This window comes from Coregonus lavaretus, assembly GCF_964263955.1.
Source record: "Coregonus lavaretus genome assembly, chromosome: 32".
NCBI classification, from domain to species: Eukaryota; Metazoa; Chordata; class Actinopteri; order Salmoniformes; family Salmonidae; genus Coregonus; species Coregonus lavaretus.
The window spans coordinates 1623899-1646349 of record NC_140019.1 but is presented as its reverse complement, the minus strand read 5'-3'; the positions used below and the strand labels follow the sequence as shown (position 1 = coordinate 1646349).

Genomic DNA, 22451 nt, shown 5'->3' with positions numbered 1-22451 from the left:
TGTGGCTGAATGGAAGAAAGTCCCCGCAGCAATGTTCCAATATCTAGTGGAGGATGTTATAGCAGCAAAGGGGGGACCAACTCCATATTAATGCCTATGATTTTGGAATCTGATGTTCGACGAGCAGGTGTCCACACACTTTTGGCCATGTAGTGTATTTGTATGTGCACCACGTCATCACGCACAGCCTTTTATCTGCAACAGGTCAATTTGATGGAAACACACCTCTGGTAGGAAAATGGGCATATTGTTTTTATGAGGATTTTAGAATATTCGCATGAAAATCTGTTTCCAATTGGATGGAAACCTAGTTTGAGATCCGCTCTAGCACTAGGAAGCGCAAAACATTCAGGTGAAACGGGGTGAAACGTCACTGGCATTATCTCGCGATTAAAGAGATCAAACTGCTCGCCGCAATGACAATTCAGTGAAAACAACCATGGAGGCCTTTCGTAGACTTATTTCCACGTTGACTAATTTCTCATCTACTTCAGAGAGATGTGTGGTTTGGAAACAAACACTGACGAGAACTAAGACATTTAAACTTATTGCAACTAGAGTATGTGTCGCCACCGGAGCTGGCATCGCTAATTATTATATCCAAAAGTCTGTCAACCCAAATCGATAATGGTTTACTTCTTGCATTACGAGCAGTATCTGCGACAGATAAGGTATTGTAGCCTACTTGTCATGGCATGGGGCGTTAGTATATCGGTAATAGCATGTTTATATGTCTATATAGTAGCCTAGGAGATATAGCCTAATATTGATCATGCACGCAGTAGGCTACCAGTGAGTGACCCAGTATCTACACTTAATGATGCCCACTGAACTGTCACAGCGCGAGGCAGAATTGAAATTAAGCATATTTTTAGGTAAGGTTAAAGTCAAATATGAAGGCATTTTGTAAACAGAAACACGCACGGGCATACAGTGCCTTCGGAAAGTATTCAGACCTCTTGACATTTTGTTGCGTTACAGCCTTATTCTAAAATTGATTAAATTGTTTTTCCCCCTCATCAATCTACACACAATACCCCTGAAATATCACATTTACATAAGTATTCAGACCATTTACTCAGTACTTTGTTGAAGCACCTTTGGCAGCAACTCGAGTCTTCTTGGGTATGACACTACAATATTGGCACACCTGTATTTGGGGAGTTTCTCCCATTCTTCTCTGGAGATCCTCTCAAGTTCTGTCAGGTTGGATGGGGAGCGTTGTTGCACAGCTATTTTCAGGTCTCTCCAGAGATGTTAGATCGGGTTCAAGTCTGGGCTCTTGCTGGGCCACTCAGGGACATTCAGAGACTTGTCCCGAAGCCACTCCTGTGTTGTCTTGGCTGTGTGCTTAGGGTTGTTGTCCTGTTGGAAGGTGAACCTTAGCCCCAGTCTGAGGTCCTGAGCGCTCTGGAGCAGGTTTTCATCAAAGAGCTCTCTGTACTTTGCTCCGTTCATCTTTGTCTCGATCCTGACTAGTCTCCCAGTCCCTGCTGCTGAAAAACATCCCCACAGCATGATGCTGCCACCACCATGCTTCACCATAGGGATGGTGCCAGGTTTCCTCCAGACGTGGCGCTTGGCATTCAGGCCAAAGAGTTCAATCTTGGTTTCATCAGACCAGAGAATCTTGTTTCTCATGGTCTGAGGGTCTTTAAGTGCCTTTTGCCAAACTCCATGCGGTATGTCATGTGCCTTTTACTGAGGAGTGGCTTCCGTCTGGCCACTCTACCATAAAGGCCTGATTGGTGGAGTGCTGCAGAGATGGTTGTCCTTCTGGAAGTTTCTCCCATCTCCACAGAGGAACTTTGGAGCTCTGTCAGAGTGACCATCGGGTTGTTGGTCACCTCTCTGACCAAGGCCATTCTCCCCCGATTGCTCAGTTTGGCCGGGCGGCCAGCTCTAGGAAGAGTCTTGGCGGTTCCAAACTTCTTCCATTTAAGAATGATGGAGGGCACTGTGTTCTTGGAGACTTTCAATGCTGCAGAAATGTTTTGGTATCCTTCCCCAGATCTGTGCCTCGACACAATCCTCTCGGACCTTTGACCTCATGGCTTGGTTTTTGCTCTGTTATGCACTGTCAACTGTGGGACCTTATGTAGACAGGTGTGTGCCTTTCCAAATCATGTCCAATCAATTTAATTTACCACAGGTGGACTCCCATCAAGTTGTAGAAACATCTCAAGGATGATCAATGGAAACAGGATGCACCTGAGCTCAATTTCAAGTCTCATAGCAAAGCGTCTGAATTTATGTAAATTAGTTATTTCTGTTTTCTATTTTTAATACATTTGGTAAAATTTCTAAAAACCTTTTTTCGCTTTGTCATTATGGGGTATTGTGTGTAGATTGCTGTTTTTAAAATGTCATCCATTTTAGAATGAGGCTGTAACGTAAACATTTTTTTAAAAGTCAAGGGGTCTGAACACATTCCGAAGTCACTGTATAATTGAAATGGCCCAATATGACTATTTGCCTGATTATGACAAGGGTGCTCTCCCCTACATGGGTACTGAAATGCGTCAATTTTTTGTTCTGGTCTATTTTGTGTTTTCCTCTTAAAAAATTATCTTGCAAGTGAATTAAGATTCAAATATATATTAAGACCTTGTATTTTTGAATGGAAGTATCAACGAGCATTGGGCAAACTCAATAATAATTTAAATTCTCAATTTTGTAAACAATTTTTACCAGTGTAACGCGCCTGTTTATAAGGTTCAGAGAATGGAATGTCAACTATTGGAAAGTTCAGACTAGACAGAGGCAGCGCACAGGAGCAATGTAAAATGTGTCTTTATTCTCTAGAAGCAACCACCATCTCAATCAGTTAATGTGATGGACAGGAATTTATAGACACAGGTCAGGCATTACTAATAAATGATGAACATCCAATTCTCATCCTTACAGAAGTATCATGATTGCTATATTGGAATGGGTGGAGACGCAGTCTTACTCTTCATAACATGCTTATTTAGGGCTATTTCCATAGAACAAATAGACTTGGACACATAAAGGTAAACAGACAGGCAGTGACAATAATAATAGGGTTCTGGAAGTGAAAACAAATAAGGCATAGTGAGGCATTGCACTCCGTCCCTCGGTTTAGTTGGCAGGTTTGTTTTAGGCTCATCTGTGGGATCATTGCAGAAAAGCCTGTTGGACCAGTAAACTGTGCAGAAGTCTGTGTTCCTATTTTAGGCGTCCCAGATGGTACCCTATTCCCTGTATAGTGCACCATTTTTGACCAGGACCCAATAAAGGGAATAGGGAGCCATTTGGGACACGGGCTTTGTCCCCACCCTCTTATCTACACTCTAGGTTGCTGGTGGGAGTGGTGAGGGTGGAAGTGGTTATGGGGGGAGGCGGCTGGATGTAACCTTGACTGGGGGTTTGAGACACAGGAATCCTGGAACTCTAGGGGAATATATACACTCTAGGGTGGTGGTGGGTGTGGTGAGGATGGAAGTGTTTGTGGGGGAGGCAGCTGGATGCACTCTGCCACCACTGAGATAGATCCACTCTGTCCTCGCCATGCAGGGCAGGCGTGCCTCCTGATATCGCTGGTTTTTAACATTTGTAGGGACATTATTATTCAGACATTATCTGAATATCTTGCCTGACAAAGATGGGGCCAATTCTTTGAAGTAAAGCATGTGTTCTCGTTGTCATTGTGTAGACCTATTAGAATGTGGCTTTTCTACACACGTGAAGAGTGCATTGGCCATATAACTACCCTAATGTTTTCCCATGAAAAAAAAAGTTATTTTTGAAACTATTAATTTAAAACATTTCTCACACAAATGTTAAAATGAATTTGGGTGTTTGTGTGTGTGTTTTGTTTCAGGCCAAAATATTAGATCTGGATGATGGGGATGTGTACATGTCGTCCCATGAGACTAGATTTAGGTTATTCAGCTTAATGGAACAGCTCTACAGGATATGACCCTCTGAACTTCATGAGTGAGCCCAAGAGTGAGTACCAACCATAACACACAAACACACACACACTCACCGCACACACACACACATCCCAAACAACCACCACTCGTTAGATCTCCTCATATAGTGGATGAATGTGTTCTGAATGAAATTGACCTTAGACATCAACTAAAATGTTTACATATGGCACTGATCAAATTACAAGCTTCAGTAGTTAAATTCTTCTTCATGTGATGATGGTAGAGTCCGAGGTGCCAATGTTGTTTACTGGAGACTCAAATCAACACTCTTTATGTACAGGCCTTATGAGTGACATAAAATAGCTGTGTGATTGGCTAGGAGTCAAGTAGTCATAACACCTGCATAGAGATACACATCTTTACCTGCAGCACCAATTTTACAGCTCTTTTCTGTAGCAACAAACTCTGACGGACGGACAGAGACCAAACAGAATTAGGCATTCATGATGTATTTTGTTAATCATGATGATTTTAGTCACTACATTAGAAACAATTACAGTTGAAGTCGGAAGTTTACATACACTTAGGTTGGAGTCATTAAAACTTGTTTTTCAACCACTCCACAAATTTCTTGTTAACAAACCATAGTTTTGGCAAGTCGGTTAGGACATATACTTTGTGCATGACACAAGTAATTTTTCCAACAATTGTTTACAGACAGATTATTTCACTTATAATTCACTGTATCACAATTCCAGTGGGTCAGAAGTTTACATACACTAAGTTGACTGTGCCTTTAAACAGCTTGGAAAATTCCAGAAAATGTCACGGAGAAGCTTCTGATAGGCTAATTGAAATAATTTGAGTCAATTGGAGGTGTACCTGTGGATGTATTTCAAGGCCTACCTTCAAACTCAGTGCCTCTTTGCTTGACATCATGGGAAAATCAAAAGAAATCAGCCAAGACCTCAGAAAAAAATTTGTAGACCTTCACAAGTCTGGTTCATCCTTGGGAGCAATTTCCAAACGCCTGAAGGTACCACGTTCATCTCTACAAACAATAGTACGCAAGTATAAACACCATGGGACCACGCAGCCATTATACCGCTCAGGAAGGAGACGCGTTCTGTCTCCTAGAGATGAACATACTTTGGTGCGAAAAGTGCAAATCAATCCCAGAACAACAGCAAAGGACCTTGTGAAGATACTGGAGGAAACCGGTACAAAAGTATCTATGTCCACAGTAAAACGAGTCCTATCTCGACATTACCTGAAAGGCTGCTCAGCAAGGAAGAATCTACTGCTCCAAAACCGCCATCATAAAGCCAGACTACGGTTTTCAAAGATCGTACTTTTTTGAGAAATGTCCTCTGGTCTGATGAAACAAAAATAGAACTGTTTGCCCATAATGACCATCGTTATGTTTGGAGGAAAAAGGGGTTGCTTGCAAGTCGAAGAACGCCATCCCAACCGTGAAGCACGGGGGTGGCAGCATCATGCTGTGGGGATGCTTTGCTGCAGGAGGGACTGGTGCACTTCACAAAATAGATGGCATCATGAGAAAGGAAAATTATGTGAATATATTGAAGCAACATCTCTAGACATCAGTCAGGAAGTTAAAGCTTGGTCGCAAATGGGTCTTCCAAATGGAAAATGACCCCAAGCATACTTCCAAAATTATGGCTTAAGGACAACAAAGTCTAGGTATGTCACGATCGTCTACATATGAAGAAGCGGACCAAAGCGCAGCGTTGCGAGTGAACATGATTTATTAATAAACGTACTCACGAAAACAAAACAAAAGACGATACGTGAAGTTCTCAAGTTACAAATCACTGACATACGGAACATGTAACCAGGAAACAAAAACCCACAAACCCCACAGGAAAACATACAGAAATAAATATGGCTCCCAATCAGAGATAACGAGCCGAACAGCTGACACTCGTTACCTCCGATTGGGAGTCATTGAACCAACCTAGAAAACAACAACCTAGACACCCAACATAGAACATAAACACATAGACTGCACACACCCTGGATCAACAATAATGAGTCCCAGCACCAGGGTGTGACAGTACCCCCCCCTAAAGGCGCGGACTGCGACCGCGCCTCAAAACCCCCAAACAGGGGAGGGCTGGGCGGGCATACCTCCTCGGTGGCGGTTCTGGCTCCGGCCTAGACCACCACCCCACCATAGTCACTTCCCGCTTATGTAGCCTCCTCCAAATGACCCCCACCGGTTTAAGGGGCAGCACCTGACTAAGAGGCAGCACCGGACTAAGGGGCAGCACCGGACTAAGGGGCAGTACCGGACTAAGGGGCAGTACCGGACTAAGGGGCAGTACCAGGCAGAATGGCGAATCCTGGCTGGTCGGCTCTGGCGGATCCCGGCTGGACGGCTCTGGCGGATCCCGGCTGGACGGCTCTGGCGGATCCCGGCTGGACGGCTCTGGCGGATCCCGGCTGGACGGCTCTGGCGGATCCCGGCTGGACAGCTCTGGCGGATCCCGGCTGGACGGCTCTGGCGGATCCCGGCTGGACGGCTCTGGCTGATCCTGTCTGGCGGAAGGCTCTGGCTGATCCTGTCTGGCGGAAGGCTCTGGCTGATCCTGTCTGGCGGAAGGCTCTCGCGGCTCCGGTCTGGCGGACGGCTCTGAAGGCTCATGGCAGACGGGCGGCTTATGCAGCGCTTGGCAGACGGACAGTTCAGACGGCGTTGGGCAGACAGGCAGTTCAGGCGCCGTTGGGCAGACGGGCAGTTCAGACGCCGTTGGGCAGACGGGCAGTTCAGACGCCGTTGGGCAGACGGGCAGTTCAGGCGCCGTTGGGCAGACGGCAGACTCTGGCCGTCTGAGGCGCACCGTAGGCCTGATGCGTGGTGCCGGAACTGGAGGTACCGGGCTGAGGACACGCATCTCAGGGCTAGTGCGGGGAGAAGCAACAGGGCATGCAGGACCCTGGGGACGCACATAAGTCCTAGTGCGTGGTGCCGGAACTGGTGGTCCCGGGCTGAGGACACGCATCTCAGGGCTAGTGCGGGGAGCAGCAACAGGGCATGCAGGACCCTGGGGACGCACATAAGTCCTAGTGCGTGGTGCCGGAACTGGTGGTCCCGGGCTGAGGACACGCATCTCAGGGCTAGTGCGGGGAGCAGCAACAGGACGCACAGGACTCTGGGAACACACAGGAGGCTCGGTGCGTGGTGTAGGCACTGGTGGTACTGGGCTGGAGCGGGGAGGTGGCGCCGGAAATACCGGACCGTGCAGGCGTACTGGCTCCCTTGAGCACTGAGCCTGCCCAACCCTACCTGGTTGTATACTCCCCGTCGCCCGACCAGTACGGGAAGGAGGAATAACCCGCACCGGGCTATGTAGGCGAACCGGGGAAACCATACGTAGGGCTGATGCCATGTAAGCCGGCCCGAGGAGACGCACTGGTGGCCTGCTGCGTGGGGCCGGCCTCATGACATTCGGCTCAACACTCAATCTAGCCCGGCCGATACGAGGAGCTGGAATGTACCGCACCGGGCTATGCCTGCGTACAGGAGACACCATGCGCTCTACTGCGTAACATGGTGTCTGCCCGTACTCCCGCTCTCCACGGTCAGTCCAGGGAGTAGGCGCAGGTCTCCTACCTGACTTCGCCACACTCCCTTTTAGCCCCCCCCCAAGAAATTTTTGGGGAGTAACCACGGGCTTCCAGCCTCGACTCCGCGCTGCCTCCTCATACCACCTCCTCTCGGCTGCAGCTGCCTCCAGCTCTTCACGAGGGCGGTGGTACTCCTCCGGTTGTGCCCAAGGACCCTTTCCAGCCCGTATCTCCTCCCATGTCCAAAAGTCCTTAGGAGGCTCCCATAAATCCTGCGTAGGTAGGTCCTGTTGCCGCTTGTTACGCCGCTTGGTCCTCTTGTGGTGGGTTTTTCTGTCACGATCGTCTACATATGAAGAAGCGGACCAAAGCGCAGCGTTGCGAGTGAACATGATTTATTAATAAACGTACTCACGAAAACAAAACAAAAGACGATACGTGAAGTTCTCAAGTTACAAATCACTGACATACGGAACATGTAACCAGGAAACAAAAACCCACAAACCCCACAGGAAAACATACAGAAATAAATATGGCTCCCAATCAGAGATAACGAGCCGAACAGCTGACACTCGTTACCTCCGATTGGGAGTCATTGAACCAACCTAGAAAACAACAACCTAGACACCCAACATAGAACATAAACACATAGACTGCACACACCCTGGATCAACAATAATGAGTCCCAGCACCAGGGTGTGACAAGGTATTGGAGTGGCTATCACAAAGCCCTGACCTCAATCCTAAAATATGTGGGCAGAACTGAAAAAGCATGTCCGAGCAAGAAGGCCTACAAACCTGACTCAGTTACACCAGCTCTGTCAGGAGGAATGGGCCAAAATTCACCTTATTATGGGAAGCTTGTGGAAGGCTACCCGAAACGTTTGACCCAAGTTAAACAATTTAAAGGCAATGCTACCAAATACTAATTGAGTGTATGTAAACTTCTGACCCACTGGGAATGTGATGAAAGAAATAAAAGCTGAAATAAATCATTCTCTACTATTATGTGTGTCTTGCTTTCCCTGGCATGTAACGAGGGATATAAATCAAGCACTAATGTGAAATAAAATAAGCACACATTGTGTCATCCCTCTCTCCTCGCTCTCTCTGATGGCAACTACGTTACGAAATAGGGATAATTCCGTGTTATGCTGTGGTTGTAAAATCTGATTTGTTTTTGCGCTCAGTAACCATGTTTCTATCCACAGTTTTTATGAGTGAAGTCATACCTTATTAAAAAAAACCACAACAGCTGTGATGGAAACTCGGAAGTATCGGTAAAAATAGGTAAATGCCAACAGATAATTTGTTATTTCGACATGGTGGGATCTTTTTGTGTCTGTAAAATGTATTATGATTATATAAAAATTGATTGAATAACATCATACCGAAGTAAACTTGGAGTCATGTGATGATATAGTGTGCGGTCCTCCCACTACGACTCGGGAAACCATGCTGTTTATTAGACTACAGATTAAGTAACTTATGATGAACTTCACAGGGTGGTGATAGTGCACGGTGATCTTGATGCTCTTTTCCAATAAATATCTAGGGTCAGTGTTTTGTTCGAGACCACCTAAAGTGAGACCGATTCAAGACCAAGACCGGAGGGGGGGGTGAGACCGAGTCAAGACCGAAACCGGTAGGGGGACAATGGGTCCGAGACCGAGTCAAGAATACCAGAAAGACCAGAAAAATGTGAGTCCCAATTCAAGACCATGATTGTCATTTTGTCATATCGCCACCATAATAAGAGTTCATAATGTCCAGCATTTCTGTTCGTATTTCAGAAGAACATATGGATTCTTTAGACATTCAGAATGGTGAAAAAAATGCTGCTGAGGGCAAATAGATTTAATCTCTTCAGTTTTTGTTGGAAAGGGTTAACGCTGAAGAGAAAAAAATCCAATCAGGATTTATTTTGGGTCGTCTCTGGGGAGATAAATCTAGCTAGCTCAGTCAGCCGTTGGCTAGGCCATCAGAAGCTAGATATAAGGCATCTCCCATTCAACTGTATTAGGGCAACATTTTGGAGTGACAGTGGAATCAACCAAACAAATGTTGACTTGTAATGCATGAGACTCCCATGCATTACAAGTCAAAATGAAATTGTTTGATTCCACTGTCACTCCAACATTTTGCCCTAATACATTTGGGACCGTTTTAACAAAAAAACTTCTTGAAACTTCTGCCTTCTCAAAGGCCAACAGGTCAAGGCACAATAGCGAGCAGTAGTTTTCCCACGGTCTAGCTAGCTATCTTTTGTTGTAGGCTGGTTTGCAGCGGCTGCAGCAGGTGTTATCAAAGAGGATGTTGTTGCTAATTTGTTAGCTTCTCCCTTTTCAAAAATAACTTTCTGTAATAATAATATTTGTTAGTTTTTGCTTAATCTGATTGGGTGGGCCTGGCAGGGCCCCCCAGTGGGTGGGTCTCTGTCCACCCAGGCCCACTCATGCCTATGCCCCTGATGCAAACAGCCCATGATGGCTGAATGGCACATCACAAATAACCTACTAACCAAGACTTCGGACAAAACTTTTTCAATACCTGGTTTGTGCATGATTTCACGATTGTACTACATAATTGATGTCTTATACCTCCACTACACTACTTTGATACTCATCAGTGTGGATAAAAGAAGTGAGTATATGCAATGCCCACTGAAAAAATTGTGGGTATATGGTGTATACCTTTTGTGAATATTTGCATGAAGATCTGTCGCCAATTGGATGGAATCCTAGCTACTGAGGATGTTTGGAAAAGTTTTACTAGACTTGAAACATATTAACCAAAAAAGGATGATGAAACATAGACACTTACAAACAAATAGAAGAACATGTTTCAGTTTAATACAATACGCTTAATAACAAGATATAGATTTATCAAATAATGGCTGTTGATGCCAAAAAAGGCTTTCAACTGTCTTGAATGGCTTTTTCTATTTAAAACTTTTGGAAGCTTTCAACTTTCCAGCTGAAATAATACATTTAATAAAAATATTATATAAATGTCCTAAAGCAAAAATATACACAAATAATACATTAACTGATGAAATGGCTTTCGAAAGGGGCACAAGATCGAGATGTCCTCTCTCCCCTTCATGTTTGCACAGGCAATTGAACCGCTTGCAGAAAGAATTAGACAGGACCTAAACATAACAGGTATCATTATTGGTCAACATGAATACAAACAAAACTTATTTGCAGATGATCTCCTGATATACAGTACCAGTCAAAAGTTTGGACACACCTACTCATTCAAGGGTTTTTCTTTATTTTTACTTTTTATTACATTGTAGAATACTGTTGGCATTCTCTCAACCAGCTTCACCTGGAATGCTTTTCTAACAGTCTTGAAGGAGTTCCCACATATGCTGAGCACTTGTTGGCTGCTTTTCCTTCACTCTGCGGTCCGACTCAACCCAAACCATCTCAATTGGGATGAGGTCGGGGGATTGTGGAGGCCAGGTCATCTGATGCAGCACTCCATCACTCTCCTTCTTGGTAAAATAGCCCTTACACAGCCTGGAGGTGTGTTGGGTCATTGTCCTGTTGAAAAACAAATGATAATCCCACTAAGCCCACACCAGATGGGATGGCGTATCGCTGCTGAATGCTGTGTTAGCCATGCTGGTTAAGTGTGCCTTGAATTCTAAATAAATCACAGACAGTGTCACCAGCAAAGCACCCCCACCCCATAACACCTCCTCCTCCATGCTTTACGGTGGGAACTACACATGCAGAGATTGTCCGTTCACCCACACCGTGTCTCACAAAGACACAGCGGTTTGAACCAAAAATCTCAAATTTGGACTCCAGACCAAAGGACAAATTTCCGCCGGTCTAATGTCCACTGCTCGTGTTTCTTGGACCAAGCAGGTCTCTTCTTATTATTGGTGTCCTTTAGTAGTGGTTTTTTTGCAGCAATTCGACCATGAAGGCCTGATTCACACAGTCCCATCTGAACAGTTGATGTTGAGATGTGTCTGTTACTTGAACTCTGTGAAGCATTTTTTTGGGCTGCAATTTCTGAGGCTGGTAACTCTAATGAACTTATCCTCTGCAGCAGAGGTAACTCTGTCTCTTCCATTCCTGTGGCGTTCCTCATGAGAGACAGTTTCATCATAGTGCTTGATGGTTTTTGTGACTGCACTTCACGTTCAAAGTTCTTGAAATGTTCCGTATTGACTGACCTTCATATCTTAAAGTAATGATGCACTGTTTCTTTTTGCTTATTTGAGCTGTTCTTGCCATAATATGGACTTGGTCTTTTACCAAATAGGGCTATCTTCTGTATATCCCCCCTACCTTGTCATAACACAACTGATTGGCTCAAACACATTAAGAAGGAAAGACATTTCACAAATTAACTTTTAAGAAGGCACACCTGTTAATTGAAATGCATTCCAGGTGACTACCTCATGAAGCTGGTTGAGAGAATGCCAAAAGTGTGCAAAGCTATCATCAAGGCAAAGGGTGGCTATTTGAAGAATCTCATATAAAATATATTTTGATTTGTTTAACATTTAACTTTTTTGGTTACTACATGGTTCCATACAGTGGGGAAAAAAGTATTTAGTCAGCCACCAATTGTGCAAGTTCTCCCACTTAAAAAGATGAGAGAGGCCTGTAATTTTCATCATAGGTACATGTCAACTATGACAGACAAAATGAGAACAAAAAATCCAGAAAATCACATTGTAGGATTTTTAATGAATTTATTTGCAAATTATGGTGGAAAATAAGTATTTGGTCACCTACAAACAAGCAAGATTTCTGGCTCTCACAGACCTGTAACTTCTTCTTTAAGAGGCTCCTCTGTCCTCCACTCGTTACCTGTATTAATGGCACCTGCTTGAACTTGTTATCAGTATAAAAGACACCTGTCCACAACCTCAAACAGTCACACTCCAAACTCCACTATGGCCAAGACCAAAGAGCTGTCAAAGGACACCAGAAACAAAATTGTAGACCTGCACCAGGCTGGGAAGACTGAATCTGCAATAGGTAAGCAGCTTGGTTTGAAGAAATCAACTGTGGGAGCAATTATTAGGAAATGGAAGACATACAAGACCACTGATAATCTCCCTCGATCTGGGGCTCCACGCAAGATCTCACCCCGTGGGGCCAAAATGATCACAAGAACGGTGAGCAAAAATCCCAGAACCACACGGGGGGACCTAGTGAATGACTTGCAGAGAGCTGGGACCAAAGTAACAAAGCCTACCATCAGTAACACACTACGCAGCCAGGGACTCAAATCCTGCAGTGCCAGACGTGTCCCCCTGCTTAAGCCAGTACATGTCCAGGCCCGTCTGAAGTTTGCTAGAGTGCATTTGGATGATCCAGAAGAGGATTGGGAGAATGTCATATGGTCAGACGAAACCAAAATATAACTTTTTGGTAAAAACTCAACTCGTCGTGTTTGGAGGACAAAGAATGCTGAGTTGCATCCAAAGGACACCATACCTACTGTGAAGCATGGGGGTGGAAACATCATGCTTTGGGGCTGTTTTTCTGCAAAGGGACCAGGACAACTGATCTGTGTAAAGGAAAGAATGAATGGGGCCATGTATCATGAGATTTTGAGTGAAAACCTCTTCCATCAGCAAGGGCATTGAAGATGAAACGTGGCTGGGTCTTTCAGCATGACAATGATCCCAAACACACCGCCCGGGCAATGAAGGAGTGGCTTCGTAAGAAGCATTTCAAGGTCCTGGAGTGGCCTAGCCAGTCTCCAGATCTCAACCCAATAGAAAATCTTTGGAGGGAGTTGAAAGTCGGTGTGGGAGAACTTGCACAATTGGTGGCTGACTAAATACATTTTTTGCCCACTGTATGTGTTGTTTCATAGTTTTGATGTCTTCACTATTATTCTACAATGTAAAAAAAAAAAAAAAAAAAATTGAATGAGTAGGTGTGTCCAAACTTTTGACTGGTAGTGTACCTCACCAATATTGAAAAGACATTGCCCCACTTGTTAAAAATATTTTCAGAATACCCTCAAATCTCAGGATATAGAATTAACTTGGAGAAAATGAAATAATAGCAATAGGAAAAAAATAAAAAATAACATGATTTACAGCAATGGACCACAAAAAATATCAAATACTTAGGATGCTTAATAAGTGACAACAAGCAACAAATATATAGAGATAACTATCCCATTACGAAACAGTATGAAAACAGATCTACTTAAGTGGAATCTTCCCATAAATCCTACAGATAGAACAAACCTCTTCGGAATGGCATGGCTCCCTAAGTTTTCATATTTATTCTCAGTAATACCAATCACCCAACCGAAAACATTCTTTAAAAAGGTATACTCGGTCATAACAGACTTTATACAGTGGGGAAAAAAAGTATTTAGTCAGCCACCAATTGTGCAAGTTCTCCCACTTAAAAAGATGAGAGAGGCCTGTAATTTTCATCATAGGTACACGTCAATTATGACAGACAAAATGAGGGAAAAAAATCCAGAAAATCACATTGTAGGATTTTTTATTAATTTATTTGCAAATTATGGTGGAAAATAAGTATTTGGTCAATAACAAAAGTTTCTCAATACTTTGTTATATACCCTTTGTTGGCAAAATCTCACGATACATGGCCCCATTCATTCTTTCCTTTACACGGATCAGTCGTCCTGGTCCCTTTGCAGAAAAACAGCCCCAAAGCATGATGTTTCCACCCCCATGCTTCACAGTAGGTATGGTGTTCTTTGGATGCAACTCAGCATTCTTTATCCTCCAAACACGACGAGTTGAGTTTTTACCAAAAATATATATTTTGGTTTCATCTGACCATATGACATTCTCCCAATCCTCTTCTGGATCATCCAAATGCACTCTAGCAAACTTCAGACGGGCCTGGACATGTACTGGCTTAAGCAGGGGGACACGTCTGGCACTGCAGGATTTGAGTCCCTGGTGGCGTAGTGTGTTACTGATGGTAGGCTTTGTTACTTTGGTCCCAGCTCTCTGCAGGTTATTCACTAGGTCCCCCCGTGTGGTTCTGGGATTTTTGCTCACCGTTCTTGTGATCATTTTGACCCCACGGGGTGAGATCTTGCATGGAGCCCCAGATCGAGGGAGATTATCAGTGGTCTTGTATGTCTTCCATTTCCTAATAATTGCTCCCACAGTTGATTTCTTCAAACCAAGCTGCTTACCTATTGCAGATTCAGTCATCCCAGCCTGGTGCAGGTCTACAATTTTGTTTCGGGTGTCCTTTGACAGCTCTTTGGTCTTGGCCATAGTGGAGTTTGGAGTGTGACTGTTTGAGGTTGTGGACAGGTGTCTTTTATACTGATAACAAGTTCAAACAGGTGCCATTAATACAGGTAACGAGTGGAGGACAGAGGAGCCTCTTAAAGAAGAAGTTACAGGTCTGTGAGAGCCAGAAATCTTGCTTGTTTGTAGGTGACCAAAACTTATTTTCCACCATAATTTGCAAATAAATTAATAAAAAATCCTACAATGTGATTTTCTGGATTTTTTTTCTCAATTTGTCTGTCATAGTTGACGTGTACCTATGATGCAAATTACAGGCCTCTCTCATCTTTTTAAGTGGGAGAACTTGCACAATTGGTGGCTGACTAAATACTTTTTTTCCCCACTGTATGGGCAAATGAAACTCATAGAATAAAAAGGACAATTTTACATCTTCCTAAGTCAGATTTTTTTTTTTTACCTTTCACACTTGGAATTGTATCATCTCACCACCGAAGGCTTTTACTTGTGACATATAGTTAAATGCATTAAAGAGGAACAAAGGGTACATATTAAAGATGCTCATTCTCATCCGCAGAATCTTTTCACATCTATTTTCAAAGGATAAAGCTAATAACATGAACATCTTCGAAGTTAAGAACACTATAACAATATGGAAGAAAACTAAACGTATTCCAATATCACTCCCTAAAAACACAACCCTATGGAACAATCCTTGGATAGCTTTTCAGAATTCACCGATAAATTGGTCCACATGGAAAACTAAAGGCATAGAAACCGTCAATGACTTGGTAACAGGAAATACATTTATTTCCATGACAGAATTAAAAAGCAATTTTGGACTGACCAATGTAGATATTTTCAAATACACTGCTCAAAAAAATAAAGGGAACACTAAAATAACACATCCTAGATCTGAATGAATGAAATAATCTTATTAAATACTTTTTTCTTTACATAGTTGAATGTGCTGACAACAAAATCACACAAAAATTATCAATGGAAATCAAATTTATCAACCCATGGAGGTCTGGATTTGGAGTCACCCTCAAAATTAAAGTGGAAAACCACACTACAGGCTGATCCAACTTTTATGTAATGTCCATAAAACAAGTCAAAATGAGGCTCAGTAGTGTGTGTGGCCTCCACGTGCCTGTATGACCTCCCTACAACGCCTGGACATGCTCCTGATGAGGTGGCGGATGGTCTCCTGAGGGATCTCCTCCCAGACCTGGACTAAAGCATCCGCCAACTCCTGGACAGTCTGTGATGCAACGTGGTGTTGGTGGATGGAGCGAGACATGATGTCCCAGATGTGCTCAATTGGATTCAGGTCTGGGGAACGGGCGGGCCAGTCCATAGCATCAATGCCTTCCTCTTGCAGGAACCGCTGACACACTCCAGCCACATGAGGTCTAGCATTGTCTTGCATTAGGAGGAACCCAGGGCCAACCGCACCAGCATATGGTCTCACAAGGGGTCTGAGGATCTCATCTCGGTACCTAATGGCAGTCAGGCTACCTCTGGCGAGCACATGGAGGGCTGTGCGGCCCCCCAAAGAAATGCCACCCCACACCATGACTGACCCACCGCCAAACCATTCATGCTGGAGGATGTTGCAGGCAGCAGAACGTTCTCCACGGCGTCTCCAGACTCTGTCACGTCTGTCACATGTGCTCAGTGTGAACCTGCTTTCATCTGTGAAGAGCACAGGGCACCAGTGGCGAATTTGCCAATCTTGGTGTTCTCTGGCAAATGCCAAACGTCCTGCACGGTGTTGGGCTGTAAGCACAACCCCCACCTGTGGACGTCGGGCCCTCATACCACCTTCATGGAGTCTGTTTCTGACCGTTTGAGCAGACACATGCACATTTGTGGCCTGCTGGAGGTCATTTTGCAGGGCTCTGGCAGTGCTCCTCCTGCTCCTCCTTGCACAAAGGCGGAGGTAGCAGTCCTGCTGCTGGGTTGTTGCCCTCCTACGGCCTCCTCCACGTCTCCGGATGTACTGGCCTGTCTCCTGGTAGCGCCTCCATGCTCTGGACACTACGCTGACAGACACAGCAAACCTTCTTGGTACAGCTCGCATTGATGTGCCATCCTGGATGAGCTGCACTACCTGAGCCACTTGTGTGGGTTGTAGACTCCGTCTCATGCTACCACTAGAGTGAAAGCACCGCCAGCATTCAAAAGTGACCAAAACATCAGCCAGGAAGCATAGGAACTGAGAAGTGGTCTGTGGTCACCACCTGCAAAACCAGTCCTTTATTGGGGGTGTCTTGCTAATTGCCTATAATTTCCACCTGTTGTCTATTCCATGTGCACAACAGCATGTGAAATGTATTGTCAATCAGTGTTGCTTCCTAAGTGGACAGTTTGATTTTTCTGAGCAGTGTACATCAACTATGACAGACAAAATGAGAAAAAAAAATCCAAAAAATCACATTGTAGGATTTTTAATGAATTTATTTGCAAATTATGGTGGAAAATAAGTATTTGGTCAATAACAAAAGTTTCTCAATACTTTGTTATATACCCTTTGTTGGCAATGACACAGGTCAAACGTTTTCTGTAAGTCTTCACAAGGTTTTCACACACTGTTGCTGGTATTTTGGCCCATTCCTCCATGCAGATCTCCTCTAGTGCAGTGATGTTTTGGGGCTGTCGCTAGGCAACACGGACTTTCAACTCCCTCCAAAGATTTTCTATGGGGTTGAGATCTGGATACTGGCTAGACCACTCCAGGACCTTGAAATGCTTCTTACGAAGCCACTCCTTCGTTGCCCGGGCGGTGTGTTTGGGATCATTGTCATGCTGAAAGACCCAGCCACGTTTTATCTTCAATGCCCTTGTTGATGGAAGGGGTTTTCACTCAAAATCTCACGATACATGGCCCCATTCATTCTTTCCTTTACACGGATCAGTCGTCCTGGTCCCTTTGCAGAAAAACAGCCCCAAAGCATGATGTTTCCACCCCCATGCTTCACAGTAGGTATGGTGTTCTTTGGATGCAACTCAATATTCTTTGTCCTCCAAACACGACGAGTTGAGTTTTTACCAAAAAATTCTATTTTGGTTTCATCTGACCATATGACATTCTCCTAATCCTCTTCTGGATCATCCAAATGCACTCTAGCAAACTTCAGATGGGCCTGGACATGTACTGGCTTAAGCAGGGGGACACGTCTGGCACTGCAGGATTTGAGTCCCTGGCGGCGTAGTGTGTTACTGATGGTAGGCTTTGTTACTTTGATCCCAGCTCTCTGCAGGTCATTCACTAGGTCCCCCCGTGTGGTTCTGGGATTTTTGCTCACCGTTCTTGTGATCATTTTGACCCCACAGGGTGAGATCTTGCGTGGAGCCCCAGATCGAGGGAGATTATCAGTGGTCTTGTATGTCTTCCATTTCCTAATAATTGCTCCCACAGTTGATTTCTTCAAACCAAGCTGCTTACCTATTGCAGATTCAGTCTTCCCAGCCTGGTGCAGGTCTACAATTTTGTTTCTGGTGTCCTTTGACAGCTCTTTGGTCTTGGCCATAGTGGAGTTTGGAGTGTGACTGTTTGAGGTTGTGGACAGGTGTCTTTTATACTGATAACAAGTTCAAACAGGTGCCATTAATACAGGTAACGAGTGGAGGACAGAGGAGCCTCTTAAAGAAGAAGTTACAGGTCTGTGAGAGCCAGAAATCTTGCTTGTTTGTAGGTGACCAAATACTTATTTTCCACCATAATTTGCAAATAAATTCATTAAAAATCCTACAAATGTGATTTTCTAGAAAAAAATATCTCAATTTGTCTGTCATAGTTGATGTGTACCTATGATGAAAATTACAGGCCTCTCTCATCTTTTTAAGTGGGAGAACTTGCACAATTGGTGGCTGACTAAATACTTTTTTTCCCCACTGTAAGAACAAATTCTTATTTACAATGACAGCCTACTAATTTTCTCTACTTTTGCATATTTGTGATACTGAATGTTATCAAATCTTCAACCAAAACCTAATATTAGATAAAGGGAACATAAGTGAACAAATAACACAATAATTACATATTTATTTCATTTATTTCATAAACAAAGTTATGCAACACCCAATTCCCCTGTGTGAAAAAGTTATTGCCCCCTTACACTCAATAACTGGTTGTGCCACCTTTAGCTGCAATGATTCCAACCAAATGCTTCCTGTAGTTGTTGATCAGTCTCTCACGTTGCTGTGGAGGAATTTTGGCCCACTCTTCCATGCAGAACTGCTTTAACTCAGTGACGTGTGGGATTTCAAGCATGAACTGCTCGTTTCAAGTCCTGCCACAACATCTCAATTGGGATTAGGTCTGGACTTTGACTAGGCCATTCCAAAACGTCCAATTTGTTGCTTTTTAGCAATTTTCATGTAGACTTGATTGTGTGTTTTGGATCATTGTCTTGCTGCATGACCCAGCTGCGCTTCAGCTTCAGCTCACAGACGGATGGTCTGACATTCTCCTGTAGAATTCTCTGATACAGAGCAGAATTCATGGTTCCTTCTATTAAGGCAAGTCGTCCAGGTCCTGAGGCAGCAAAGCATCCCCAAACCATCACACCACCACCACCATGCTTGACCTTTGGTATGATGTTCTTACTGTGGAATGCAGAGTTTGGTTTTCACCAGTCATTACTGGAACCATGTCGTCCAAAAAGTTATACTTTTGAATCATCTGTCCATAGAACGTTCTTCCAAGAGTCTTGATGATCATCCAGGTGCTTTTTGGCAAACTTGAGTCAACTTTTTGGACGAGATGGGTCCCATGTGTATATATATATGTGTATGTATGTGTATATGTGTAGGTATGTGTGTATATGTATATATATATAATATATATATATATATGTGAGACAAAAACAAAAACATATGGGGGATTGGAAGTGATGCAGACAATTACATTGATGGAAGTTACAATCTATCTGCAATATTAAAGCTGATCTACACCCTAAAAAAAAAGAACAAATAATATGTATAGAATGTAATATACAAGAGACAAATTTCACATATTCTATGTCTTAAGTGTAAAACTAACAATGAGTCAATAATCCATGCCTTCTGGGAATGCTATAAAGTCAAAAAGTTATGGGCGGAGTTAAAAAGTTGGCTGTCAGTATTACAATGCCAATGTACTTTCAATCCGTCTGTCTGCATATTTCAAGACATGGCATATGAGGGTGCAATGAGATACCCGATGGGTTGGATGATACTTTTCTCGTCAATCATCTTGAAAAAATGGGAAATCAACCAATCCTCCATCGTTAACACAGTGAAAGGTCAAATGCTTTATTATCTAAATGTTGAAAGTGTGTGGGCAGGGGGGTCTGAACAGGTGTGATGTCGTTGACGTTTTTGTATGTCTGTCTGCTGTCGTTTGTGTGTGTGTATGTTTGGTTATGAAAAAAAAATATCTAGTAAGATGAAAAATTAAAAGTCTGGGTTATAGGGCCATTATACTGTACATCACTGAATAATTGCCATAATATTTTCAAATATACCATTACATAACAGTATTTAATATGATACCTTTGCTTCGTGTTCAATTAAAATTGTATTACCAGAGTCTCCTGTTTTAAAATAATTGTGGGAGCCTATTTGGGCGCTTTCAAACTAGTTGCCATGAGAAAAAGGTAGCATCTCAGGTATTTCAGAGGAATTGCCTGTTTGCTTAGAACAGTATTGGTTTGAATTCTGCCAAGGTAAATGGTCTCTATTTTCTAGTGATTTTAATGATTTTCTCTCTTCAAAGCGCCTGCCAGCCAGCCAGCCACTGCAAATAAGCCCTGATAATGTGTATTCCTAGACTCAGGCTAAAAGGCTGACTGTCTGTTGGGAAAGGCACCAGTATAACTCTGGTCCCCATTGTTAGTTCATAGTCTGTGTTGATGTGTCTGTTTACAGTAGGGACATAACTAGCATTGTTCAACATAGTTTTTTCAGACTTTCTTCATCAGCATTTTAGTCAAAACTGCAAATATCTTTTGCTGGACCATGTTGGTGACCTGAGTGTTTCATGGTACAGTGGTCCAGCAAATGTACAATGTACTTTTACGGGACCACTGTGCCATGTCACCCTCATCTCTGTTCATTTTAGTCCTTGGTGTGAATGAACTTTTTAGGGCATTAAATACACACATTGAGGATTGTCCCTTCCTCTTATCTTAACTCATCCTCCCAGACACCTCACTTTGGTGGGAGAGCCCTACAAAGCAAAGGGTCATCATAACTGCTTCCTACTTCATGAGAAACATGCCTAAAGATGTATCAGTAGAAGGTTATTGTCACTGTTATCGTTCCTCTGCTGTGTTAGGGCAATGTGAATCACCTAGCCAGTTTTTTGTTTTAGGCTAACGCATTTGTCTTATTGCCAGGGACCTTTTTATGGAGTATTGGAATGCGTTCCTGGTGATATGGCGCTCATGTTTGTCACGATCGTCTAAGGAAGCGGACCAAGGCGCAGCGTGTTGAGCGAACATGTTGACTTTATTATATTAACGCAACCACGAAACAACAAAACAAAATGACGATAGTGAAGTCCAACAGTGACAATGACTGAACATGGAACAAAAACCCACAACACCCACAGGAAAACATACAGATAAATATGGCTCCCAATCAGAGATAACGAGCCGACAGCTGACACTCGTTACCTCCGATTGGGAGTCATTGAACCCAACAAAGAAATACAACACATAGAACCACCCAACCAAACAAAACACCACGAAACGAACACACCCTGGCTCAACACACAAAGTCCCGGAGCCAGAGCGTGACAGTACCCCCCCCTAAAGGCGCGGACTGCGACCGCGCCTCAATAAGGCTAAACAAGGGAGGGCTGGGTGGGCATACCTCTTCGGCGGTGGTTCTGGCTCTGGCCGTGGTCCCCACCCCACCAAAGTCACTACCCGCTTACGTAGCCTCCTCCACATGACCACCCCCCAACTAAACCCCACTGGATTAAGGGGCGGCACCGGACTAAAGGGCAGCACCGGACTAAGGGGCAGCACCGGACCCAATGGCGGATCCTGGCTGGCTGGCTCTGGCGGATCCTGGCTGGACGGCTCATGGCTGGCTGAAGGATCTGGCTGCTCATGGCTGGCTGACGGATCTGGCTGCTCATGGCTGGCTGACGGATCTGGCTGCTCATGGCTGGCCGACGGATCTGGCTGCTCATGGCTGGCCGACGGATCTGGCTGCTCATGGCTGGCTGACGGATCTGGCTGCTCATGGCCGGCTGACGGATCTGGCTGCTCATGGCTGGCGGAAGGCTCTGGCTGATCCTGTCTGGCGGAAGGCTCTGGCTGATCCTGTCTGGCGGAAGGCTCTAGCGGCTCCGGTCTGGCGGACGGCTCTGAAGGCTCATGGCAGACGGGCGGCTTTGCAGGCTCCGTACAGACGGGCAGTTCATGCAGCGCTTGGCAGACGGACAGTTCAGACGGCGTTGGGCAGACAGGCAGTTCAGGCGCCGTTGGGCAGACGGGCAGTTCAAGCGCCGTTGGGCAGACGGGCAGTTCAGGCGCCGTTGGGCAGACGGCAGACTCTGGCCGTCTGAGGCGCACCGTAGGCCTGGTGCGTGGTGCCGGAACTGGAGGTACCGGGCTGAGGACACGCATCTCAGGGCTAGTGCGGGGAGAAGGAACAGGCCGGACCGGGCTGGCGACGCGCACCGTAGGTTTGGTGCGAGTGGCAGGAACAGGCCGGGCTGGGCTGGC

The 22451-nt window shown here is 44.5% G+C and overlaps 1 pseudogene across 1 annotated transcript in view; it reads left to right on the top strand.

Moving 5' to 3' along the window:
* Positions 1-439: 439 nt before the first annotated feature.
* The window catches only part of LOC311107653 (calcium uptake protein 3, mitochondrial-like), a 46281-nt pseudogene continuing 24269 nt past the window's right edge, over positions 440-22451 (top strand). The window contains exons 1-2 of the transcript in view: positions 440-671; positions 3845-3972. The product of the transcript in view is annotated as a calcium uptake protein 3, mitochondrial-like (transcript). The remainder of the gene's footprint in view (positions 672-3844; positions 3973-22451) is intronic.